This window comes from Quercus suber, unplaced genomic scaffold (assembly GCF_002906115.3).
Source record: "Quercus suber isolate HL8 unplaced genomic scaffold, Cork oak 2.0 scaffold_8, whole genome shotgun sequence".
Classification (NCBI taxonomy): Eukaryota; Viridiplantae; Streptophyta; class Magnoliopsida; order Fagales; family Fagaceae; genus Quercus; species Quercus suber.
The window spans coordinates 1,659,908-1,669,176 of NW_027069474.1; the positions used below are offsets into that span (position 1 = coordinate 1,659,908).

The following is a 9,269-nucleotide window of genomic DNA, read 5'->3' on the forward strand; positions in this document are numbered from 1 at the left end:
AAATTTTGCTATAAAAGTAAAAAAGAAAAGGAAGAGAAACCTTACCTCAAAAACCAAGCTTAGAAAGAAAAAGCTGATGAAGTTCAAAAAGCTCAGAGGAGAAAAATACAAAGCAACAATGGTGAGAGAGAGAGAGAGAGAGAGAGAAAGCAAAGAAGAAGAAGAATAGCTAAGCGGTTTAAAAAACTAGACTTGGAAAACCGAAAATCGGCGGGAAACCCAAAAGTCCCTCGAACAAAACACTACTATCCACCAATCAGAGTACGCCACATGGCACGACATGTACGATGCCGCCACTCCGCATTAAATGCAGACCAAAAAAAAAAAAAAAAAAATCTCAAGGGTCACATCTAAACAAATGACCTTTCGTATTCTTAAGATCATCATCACACTCAAGGATGATCTCAGAATAGGGGGGCAACTGATAGACCAGGTTATTACCCCCGCCCAGAAGAGCCAACCTGGACGAGTATGGAGTGCCATGAAAGTTATTCAATGCCCCGACGGTTACATATCAGTAAGAAGAATGTTGGAACCCCCATTAAGGCTGAATTAAGTAAGCTTGGGAAGTTACCAGATTAGCCTTAAAGCCACCATTTAAGAAGGACAACGGCTAATAAGAAGAGCCTATTTATAGGGCCTACCAAATCCAAGACAAGGTACATACACACTAATTGCTTTCACTTTCATTACAAAATTCTCTTTATTTCCTGAGTTCCATTAACTAACTTTACCATTAGAGACTCAGTGGCTGGCACCACACTGGTGACCACTTGAGAGGATTTTCCTTTTTCTTTATTAACTTTGCAGGAACTTGGACAAGCTCATATTGGTTCCTCTGGATGAACCCAACTACTGATGATTTCAACATCATCAATAGTTGTTGTGGGGACCTGAGGATCAAGGAAGGATAAAACAAGTTGTGACTATCACAATACAAGCATTTTAAGCCTGAACAGGGGATTGGCCCGAGGATAGGAGGAGAAGAGACAAAATACCTCTTGGAAGTCCGAATGTTGAGGATGGTGTTCAGAGAGAAAGTTAAAGTAGGTGAAGGAAGTTTCCAGTGAAAGCTTACATATTGCCTTCTCATTAAATGATTGGCAACAGTTTTATCAGCTGCATTGATGAGTAAGTGACCTGAACAGTGGAATTCACAGCTAAACAGCTCCTTCTACCACCTTCAACAGAAGTTTAAAGGGACAAGTGTCCTAAGGAGAATTTGGAGGATTGTAGATGGAGAGCTAGGATGCAATAAGTTTAGGAGTATATAAAGAAAGAGAAATCCTAGATGAGAAGGGGCCAGAAAAAATCAAGGAAAAGAGATTAGAACAAGAATAGTGATAGAGGGAGAGAGAGAGAGAGAGAAGTGTGTACATCCTTATACAAGAACATTGTCCTCGAGCGAGATTGTAAAGAACCATTTACATACTTAATCTTTGAATTTCGTTCATTTTCTCCCCGTCTGAATCCTTGGGCTAAGCCCAACTTGTTTTACTCCACTCTGTTTACAAATATTTATTGGTTTGGGCCTAACTGGATAGCACAAATTTCACCATTCTAAGTAAGTTTGGGCCGCCAGATTTTCATATCCTTACAGCTGTTATTGGTGAAATCTCCATCTAAAGAGGTAAACATATTGCTAAAATAATTTTCAAATTGGGATTGGTAATTGCTTATTAGTGTGTTTTTTGTTATTGTAATACGCATTGCATTTTTGATAAGTTAGTGGTTAGATTTGGGTTCTTTGGCGTAGTCGAGTCCAATCCTCATGCTGATTAATCGTATGTTAGTTGCTCCCATTGTGTTTCCTCCTGGGAATAAAATAAATAGTGAGAAATTCTCATGTGTGTAGTTTAGGCTATGAAACATATAAATATATTTAGTGAGATCAAATTGATATATTCGGCAATGCCCAAGTAAATATTGAACATAATTGTAAATTTGTAATGATTTTTAGAGTTGAAATTTAGGTTGGCAAGCTTTTTTTTTTTTTTTAATATTTTTTTAAATATTTATATTTTTTTATAATTTGATAATTACAATAGAGAGGAAAGATTTTAATTGTGAATATCATGAGCATACTAAGAAGTACCAACCAGTTGAACTAAAAGACTCTTAACAGTGAGTGATCGTATTTGCTTTTTCATTATGCTAGATTAGTGATGCATAAACCCAAAAATACAAGAATGATAATAAATGTGAAATTGTTTCATCATGTGAAATTTCTTTAAGACTGAAATAAATAAAGTGAAATTGCTTCATGTGAGATATTAAGTAAGATAAAGAAGATGGTAGAGGTTGGTAGGAGAGGGGAGAGAGAAAGGACACTTGTATTGTGTTGCTAAATATAGGAAAACCACTTTAGGAATATCTGAATTAGGAAAATAGGTATTGGGATTTCGGAAGTAAAACGAACATATAGGATGTTTTTTGTTGTGGGGGAACCTTAAAATTTTTCTATTGCTCCCCCTTCTCCTCTTCTCATTTTCCTTTAAAAAAAAAAAAAAATCTTTTGTATGTTGTGACTCCTTTTTTGGCAAATAAATTTGACATTAAAGTAATCTAAGGTTGGCTTGTAGGAGCATTAGCATTGGGAGGTGTAAACCCCCTAAATTGCTATTTTAGCAACCCACTCGCTGAAAAAATTGAGCTTTACTCGGGTGTGTGTTGCTAAAATTTTTTAGCAACTATGAACAGTAAGTTTGTGTATATACAACCTATTGTTCATGGGTTATAAACATAAAAATAATTATTTTAACCACTCTTTCTCTTCTCATAAAAACCAATCAAACTCTCTCTCTTCTTCCTTTTCTCTTCTCTCTTTCTTTTACTCTCTCTCATCACTTCCTCATACGTTGACTCTTGCTTCTTTCTCTCGCTCAAGACTTTGGTTGGCTATAGATTGACTTTGGGTGGGTGGCTTTAGATTGGCATTTTCAATGGTGGAGGCGTTAATGGGTTTCAGGTTTTGTGGGTTTTGGGTTTCAAGATCATATTTTGGGTTTTACGGGTTATGGGTTGCCGGTGGGTCATGGGGTGGTGGCGTGGGTCGTGGTGGGTGTGGTTTTGTGTGTTGTGCAGTGGTTATGGGTGGTGGGTTTGGTGGCATTGGTGATGGTGATGGTTGATTGTGGTTCGGTGGTTGGTTTAGTTGGGTTGTTCGGTGGTGGTTTTTGTTTTTCCAATCAGGTGGTGTTTCAATGGTGGTGGTGATGGATGGCTTTTGGCAGTTGGGCTGAGTTTTTGGTGGCAAGTGGTTGCTGGCAGTGGTGGGATTGCTAGATTTGGTGGTGATTGCTAGCTGTGTGGGTTTAATTGAGGAAGAAAGGGAAGAGAGAGATGTGAGTTTTTATTTTTTATTTTTATTTTTTATAAATTATTTGATGGTGTAATTTATATTATTTTAATGAGTTATATCTAAAAATAGAAATTAGGATGACGGATGAGTTATAAAATGGGATGGTAAAATAGATAAAGTAGGTTTTGATGGTGTAAAATAAATATTTTTTTACATCCCGATGTGAATGCTTGAAGAGTGGGTTTCACAGGATCCGGATCCTCTCCATTTCTCTTTGAAATGGAGAGTGTCCAGTTAAGGGTTGAGATTTAATTAAAATTAATCTATGGTTTGAAATATGCCACGTCATTTAAAAGACCCTAACCAAACATTTCACGGAGAGCCATGAGGAAACAAACGTTAGTTTCACCGTGTTCTTTCTTTTGACTCTTGGCTTTCTCACTCATCTCAGTTTCTTTCTCACTCTCAACAAAGTCCAGCCATGGCCGACCTCTCCTTGCACGCACATCACCTCCATTGATAGATCTTATGACCGAAATCACCCCGAATATCTAGGTTTTCTTCTCTAACTCTCTATCCCTCTCCTCTCTGTATTTCAGCCATCCACCTTTATCTCTCTCTCTCTCTCTCTTCGGTTTCTCTCTCTCACCGAACCCAATCGAATCAAAGGGGGGGGGGGTGGGGGGGGGGGAGGGGAGGATGGGTGTTTTTTTCTTGAGAATCTGAGAAAGATTTTGAATCAGTTTCTGGTAAATCCCCTTTATTAACAACTCTCTGATTTTTTTGACCCTCTTCCAGGCTCCGATTATACTCGGATTTGCGAGCTTTGTTGTTCTGCTTGTTATTGTTGTGTTGTGTATCTGGGTGGTGGTGGTGGTGGTTTGTACTGATCGGCTTCGGGAAGCTTGTGATGTAGTGGTTTGATTCAAATTTTGGAACTTTTTGCTGATTAGGGTTCTGGGCTTTGGCTATTTTTGAAACTTTGTTATTGTTGTGATGTAGTGTTTTGTTGGAAATGGAAATTTGGGGGTTTGAGCTGTGAGAAAAAAAAAAGGTGTTTTGGATATGGGTTTATTGTGAATTTTGATTTGATTGCTTTGTATGAACTCAAATGATAGTGAATTCATTTGCTTAATGCTTGTTGTAGTTTATGCTTTTGTTGTTTTTACTTTACAGTTAAAATTTTGAAATTGTTGTGAAATATTGATAAATAGCAGAAATCTTTGTGATTGAGTAATACAGCTGAGTTTAACTTGCTGCTGCTTCTGTTTCTAAAGGAAGTTTTTAGTTTAAAATTATTTAGAGGGAGTATATGTATGCTACTTATATATACTTATCCAAAAAAAGAAAAGAAAAAAGTATGATACTTGTATATAAACGGTTTACTAATACAGTTTGTATCACTTGATTCACTTGTCAAATAATAACGCTTACAAGTATCATCTCTTTTCATGGTTTTGTTTTGTGTTTGCAGGAATTGATTATTTGAGGAATCCTCTTGGTATTGATTAGATCCATCTTGTTGCATGACTGCCTATTTGCAGTTGAACTCTACTCTACCAGTTGAGCTAAATATCTGTGAAATTAGTCTTAAGTGGAGTGTATAGGATGGTGCACATAGTCAAGCCATTTTCCTAGCTTAGGATATTGTTTTTCTAATTTAGAATCATGTTTTGTAATCTTTGACACAAGTTGTGAACAAATGCTCTAAAGGTTGTTTATATACCAATTGGTTTGGTAATGGTGTACTAGTGTTTCGAGTATACTTTGTACATTTGAATATATGGAATTAAGATACATTTCAGGTTCATAGTTTGTTTTGAAGCGTAAGATGACCATAAAAAGAAAAATCCTCCAAATCCGATTTATGAATGGAAACAACAGAAGTTACTACCAGAAATCTTGCTTGTTAAATACATAAGATAAGTACCTCTTATCACTTATACAAGAGTTGCAAAAGAAATTCAACATGAAACCATTCAAGGTTCACATTTTCAACAAAGAGAGCAATCTTCAAATCAAATACGTATAATAATTCCTGCTGAGTTACAAATACTAGCTCATTTGATCATTTAAGAGGGAAAAAGAGAGAGAGACCATGTATTTGTACATTAATTCTTGTAGTGGACGATTTTTTCCAACATTAGATTATATTGAAAGATTACTTATTCAAGTCTTACCACTACCATGATTAATATGGATTTTAGCAGTATGTTAAGCACGAGATGATTGAAGAGCAATGTGCTGGGTTGAGTGGTGAACTTTGTCACCTTGTGATTTTAGTTTGAAGTTTGAACAAATTGAAACAGGATTATGCTTCATAGCTTAATAAGAATTTTGAAAATTGAAGTTTGTCACATTGTATCAGGGGTAAGTCACATAAGCTATGAAATAAAATCAATGACATTATCTGTTTGATTAAATATCAAATTTTTTGCTAACAAACTCATTCAAATTTTACACTAGTACAAAGGAAATTTTGAATTTAAGAATCTTCATTGAAAATCTACTTGTACAGTGAGTGATCCAAAAATGAACAAAAGTTTATTAAAATGAACATTTTGATCACAAGACCATGAATCCATGATAACAAGAGTTCTATTGAAACCATAACAACCTGATTGTTGACAATAAACAACTTTCACCAATATAATACATGATTCTCATAGAAAATTGGGCAAGAAAAAGAAGAAGAAAGTCTTGCATCCTTGAAGATCTACTTTTTGAGAAGATTTTGCAGATTCAGACAATTTCTAATGGCTTGACTCTCCAACAATTATACCAAAATGATGCCCTACAGAAAGGAGAAAATAAGAAAGAACGCATGTTAGATAAAAAAAATATCAATATGCCTCACAACTTATCAATATGTCAAAATTAGGAATTCAGGATCCCATCTATCATCTCCACCATCTTGATCTTCATCATCCTGAAGACAAAAAATTTTTTAATCTTTAACTTAGACAAATTCCACCTATATATTGGAATTTGGGCAATGACATCAGAGTATTATAAGCAATCTAATACCAGACCAAAATAATGGCGACAAAAAGAATGACAAAAAACATGAGATTGGGAAGGAAAATGGGGTTTGAAACAAGACTGCATAGTGCTAACTCACACCCAAAAGAGTACATGAATAACAGTTAAGTGTTCTGCTTTACTTTTCTAGAAACTCACACTAATCTAGTGTGCACATGCATAACACTAACATTCCACATATTTACATACTCTTTACTTCTCCTAAGGTTGGATTAGCCAAGTATGACTATAGCAGGCTTTAATATAGCAGCATCCAATGCACGTGATTGTTGAAATTTAAAAAAAAAGAAAAAAGAATTAACATCCAAATTCCTTCCCATTGCATGCTAAGCCATAAAATGAGAGTGGCACAAAGTAAGCACTCTAAGCAACAAACAAAAAGGAACAAAAATATTTTGAAATGAGTAGCCATAATGAAGTACATTCTAGATGGGTCAAGTCAATCAAATAGTGTTTTGGTTCCTACCATAAGGATATTTTGGGACTTCCATATCTTTGTATATTTGTGCTAACAAATAAGAATTTCTCAATTATGCAGCAAAATTTCCTGCACCAAACATTAAACACAAGTTTCAAAGCACTCTGTACCATTTTCCACACACATATTTTCAACTAATTTCTACTCCTTTCCTCATTAACACCAAAGCCTTCAGATTAAGCTAAATGTATCACTCCACAAATAATAAATTGCAAATCCAACATCCACAGTTTAGAATCATAATACATCATCATAAAAGACAGAAAACTTGAATAATTACACTTATTCTGATCTAACATCCACAATGGTAGAATACACAGTTGGAAGAACATAGAGAGTTACATAATTATTAATTCTGAGATTTAAGCTCTATAAAGTGGTTTTCATTTTTCATTCCTTCCTTTTTTTTAATCACTATTTCAGAGAGAGAGAGAGAGAGAGAGAGAGAGACTAAGATTTATTTATTTATTTATTTTTAAGAATGTCGCATAAATGAACAAGGATTTATCAGTTTAGTGCTCATAATAGAACTTACTGGAAAATGTTAGGCAGAGAAAAACGAGGACAACATATACCATGGCAATATAATGATAATAAGAGATGCAAAAACAAACCTCGAGAAGTGTATCAGGTGGGCGCTCTTGGAACTGGGCACTTGGTGCAGCTTACCTATTATTGGCTTAAACAATGACTGGTAGCTCTCACTCATCTAGCGATAACCATGAAAACTCATTTCAAATTGCAATTATCATTTCAAATTGCGATAACCATGAAAACTCATTATCAGTCATGTTTTCCCTTAGATAGTTTGCATAGATTTTATATTTTGAAACTTCAAAGTTAAAAAAAAATTTATATACAGTTTATTCAACATATTATTATTATATAAATATATAACTTAAATGAAAAAAAGATTTTATGATTTTCTCAATAAACTAAAATCAGAACTTACTCTTAGTTAATGCCAAAACCTAGAGACCCATAAACCCCAAATTTCAAATTCAAGAAAAATCATCAAGCTTTACACTCAGCAAGAAAATACAGTCATCAAACTGATCAAAACTAAAATAAAATGAGATCCAAGGGTAAAAAGAGAGAGAGAAACCAAGATGAGAGAAGCTCATATACACCTACTACAGTTACCACAGATCATAGCAAGGAAAGGAAAAAAATTCAATCAAAGTAAGGGATAATCTTTAGTGCTCTAAATGAAACATAAGGATGCTCTTTGACAAAAAAAAAACAAGAAAAGAAAGAACAAAACCACATATCAGATATCAAATTTTGAACTACTCAGATTTTTTTTTTTTTTTTTGGGGGGGGTTTAGAAAGCTCATATCAAAACTTCCTTACTAGATATTCGGGGTGATTCGGCCATAAGATCTGTCAATGGAGGTGATGTGCGTGCAAGGAGAGGTCGGCCATGGCTGGACTTTGTTGAGAGTGAGAAAGAAACTGAGATGAGTGAGAGAGCCAAGAGTCAAAAGAAAGAACACAATGAAACTAACGTTTGTTTCCACATGGCTCTCCGTGATATGTTAGGTTAGGGTCTTTTAAATGACGTGGCATATTTCAGACCATAGATTAATTTTAATTAAATCTCAGCCCTTAACTGGACACTCTCCATTTCAAAGAGAAATGGAGAGGATTCGGATCTGGTTTCACAATAACCCACCTTCTGTTAGCTTGTCACAGCGTAACTGATTCTTGGCCAATGGCTTTTTTGAAGCTTATAGTATGGAGAAGTGGGTTTCATGGGAGATTGAAAAGATATGATCTTACATTGAATAAGGTATGATTAAGCTAGCTTAGTTTAGTTTGATACTATTATGAGAGATGAAAGATAGCTTTTGGGTCTGCTAATTAGATAGTTCCCCAAAAAAAAAAAAAGTATCAATTGTGATAAAGAAATAGCCAGTAGATTAATTGGTACTAGGAGTTTTTAACAAAGATGTTCAGAGTTTAAATCCCTCCGTTGTAACTATCAAATTGTCCCAAAAAAAAAAAAAAAAAAAAGATAAAAAGAATTGTATATGGTATGAGCTTTTATTCAATAACTCAATGAGATCTTTCGCGTAAGTCAATTTATGGCATTGCGTACCTGTCATGTGCTCTCAAAGGCTTGCAAGTTGCAAGTATTCCAAACATATTTGCAAGGCTATTCATGGAGACCAAAGGAGGTTACCAAAATTTCCTTTTATGCCCTCCAAATGAAGTCTTTTGTTAATGTACTGTTAACTTTTGAGTCTTTTGGCTAAATATTGCCAAATCAAAACATATTTGCGTTATAGGTACTGTTTGAAGTTATTTGGCAAAATGAGGAGAGAGGTTGAATTTCGGCAACAGTGTTGCCGAAATTCAACAAAAGTAGGAGAGAGAATTAGGAAAGAGAAAATTCAAACAGTAATTTTGAATTTCGGCAACAGTGTTGCCGAAATTCATCTGCCC

The 9,269-nt window shown here is 34.9% G+C and overlaps 2 long non-coding RNA genes across 3 annotated transcripts; one reads left to right on the forward strand and one right to left on the reverse strand.

Moving 5' to 3' along the window:
* Positions 1-3,680: 3,680 nt before the first annotated feature.
* LOC112039275 (uncharacterized) lies at positions 3,681-5,111 on the forward strand. 2 transcript variants are annotated; one of them, XR_010629801.1, is made up of 2 exons: positions 3,681-4,219; positions 4,776-5,111. It is a non-coding gene; the product is annotated as an uncharacterized LOC112039275 (long non-coding RNA). The 2 variants fall into 2 exon arrangements; XR_010629802.1 differs by having other exon boundaries at positions 3,681-4,050.
* A 712-nt stretch (positions 5,112-5,823) lies between these two features.
* Positions 5,824-8,355, reverse strand: LOC112039272 (uncharacterized). The gene is made up of 3 exons (XR_002885972.2): positions 8,175-8,355; positions 7,436-7,530; positions 5,824-6,095 (listed from the first exon to the last, which is right to left on the reverse strand). It is a non-coding gene; the product is annotated as an uncharacterized LOC112039272 (long non-coding RNA).
* Positions 8,356-9,269: the final 914 nt, after the last annotated feature.